This window comes from Castanea sativa, chromosome 4, assembly GCF_040712315.1.
Source record: "Castanea sativa cultivar Marrone di Chiusa Pesio chromosome 4, ASM4071231v1".
NCBI lineage: Eukaryota > Viridiplantae > Streptophyta > Magnoliopsida > Fagales > Fagaceae > Castanea > Castanea sativa.
This window is the reverse complement of record NC_134016.1, coordinates 26,544,327-26,546,558: the sequence shown is the minus strand read 5'-3', so window position 1 is coordinate 26,546,558 and position 2,232 is coordinate 26,544,327.

Genomic DNA, 2,232 nt, shown 5'->3' with positions numbered 1-2,232 from the left:
AATAAGCACCAGGCCTCGATGTTATGTGAGCTATCTTTCACAGTGAAGAGTGCATACTGATGAGGGATGAAGACACTCAGATCGTCCCTGGACGGTCTTCACCTCGGCAGTTGTCCAGGAGTTAGTATCAAGACGGCTGACGCGCAAGGCCGTCCTTGGGTGATAGCAAAGCTACATCCCTCGTCCAAAGGATGCGCGCAGCCCACCCCGAAAGGACTCGTCCACGTAAAGACTCATGGACGAGGCTTTTACACTTGGAACTATTAAGCACATTTTACCATTCCGTAATACACGCATAACCTCCAATGACCGTTGTGAGAGAAAATGCAACAGTCAGGTGGTTATGGGAGTTATCCAAGAACCCCGGACCTCCTGAAGTCCGGGGAGGTTACAATTTTAATAACTGCCCCCAGGACACTATATAAACATCCATTCAGACCAATAGAAGGTACGTTGAACATTTTCCCAAGAAATTGGAACTCAAAAGATATAGAGAGAAAACTGACTTTACCATCGGAGGGTTCTTGGCTGGCGATCCCGGTCACCTTTGATCGTTTTTCTTTGTTTTTCAGGCCATTAGAGAGCGAGTGGTCCTTTCAAATCCGGAGCATCCAGCCTACTGATTTTCCTTGCATCATCAGTTGGCACCGTCTGTGGGAACATAAGATAAAGAAAAAAAAAACAAACGAGCACTGTTCACTGTTCTTTTCATTCGATTGTGTTTTCGTTGTCAAGGATTAGTCTTTCCCAGAAAAAAGGCTGAATGGTTCGAACAAGATCAAGGGCTACAAGCCCAGGCCACCAAGAGAGTAGGGATGCTTCTAGCAACCCGCTTCGCGATCGCAGGTCAGCGTCTGTCATGCAACTGCCTTCCATTCAACATATACAATCCATGGCCGCCGCTATGGCAGAACTGACACGTCAAAACCAGGAGTTGAATAGGGAGATCAACCTCAGGAGGCAGCGCCAAGATGGGCACGCGGATAGACGGGCACCGAGTCGAAGGTGCGAGGAGAAAACGTCGAGTCCGAAGATCAAACAAGGGGTACCGCTTCAAGAAGGGTGCCACACTTGGAAAAAGAGATGGACCAGATGAGAAAAGCCATGGATGAAATGAGGGAAAACATGAGGCGAGCGAACCCAGTGGATGATATGGTTCACCGAACGGACTCCCCTTTCACGGCTTCCATCAACAGTCACCCCCTACCTCTAAAATTCAAAATGCCTTCTCTAGACTCGTATGATGGAAATCGCGACCCTTGCGATCATATTGCAACTTTCAAGACGACCATGCACCTACAAGGAGTCCCAGACGAGATTATGTGCAGAGCTTTTCCCACCACACTTAAGGGACCAGCGCGAGTGTGGTTCGGTAAGATACCCCCAAACTTGGTGGGATCATTTGAAGAGTTGAGTAAGTTGTTTGTCAACAATTTCATTGGAGGATAGCGTCATAAGTGTTCCTCCTCTAGTCTGCTGACCATAGAGCAAGGGAAAAATGAGAGTTTGCGATCCTTTATCACCCGGTTTAATAGGGAGGCCTTGACGGTGGACGAGATGGATGACAAGTTATTACTGGCCGCTTTCCACAATGGGTTCAATTTTGACTTGTTCATTCATAAGCTCTACGAGTAGGAACCACAGACCATGGCCGATCTTGTCCATTCGGCCCAGAATTTTATGAATGCTGAGGACGCTATCATAGCCAAGAAAAGAAAAAGCGGCGTAACGCCTGCAGTGTCACCATCGTTATTCGGATCAAGGACCTCGTCCAAAGAAAGCTCGGCGTACGAGAGGAAAGATAAGGATGGTAAGAAGGCCAGCTCCTCCGTGAGGAATCAGCAATACACGCCCCCGACTATGCCACTAGAGCAGTTCTTATGTAGATCAAGGATGATCCGTCCTTGAAGTGGCTCGGGATAAAATGAAGGGAGACCCCAACAAGCGTAATAGGCAAGTACTCGCTCGCTTTCATTGCAGACTACATGGGCATGATACGGACGAGTGTTTTGACTTGAAGCAGCAAATAGAAAATCTCATTAGACAAGGAAAACTGAGGAACTTCCTTGGACGAGACCAAAGAGATGAGAAAATGAAGGCCAAGGTGGAAGAATCATCACGTCCCCTACTAGGAGAAATAAGGGTAATTATAGGAGGAAACTCGACAAATGTCATACTATCCAAGTCAAGGAAGATGTACCCGAAGGTGGTGCGTAACATCCAACTGTCTGG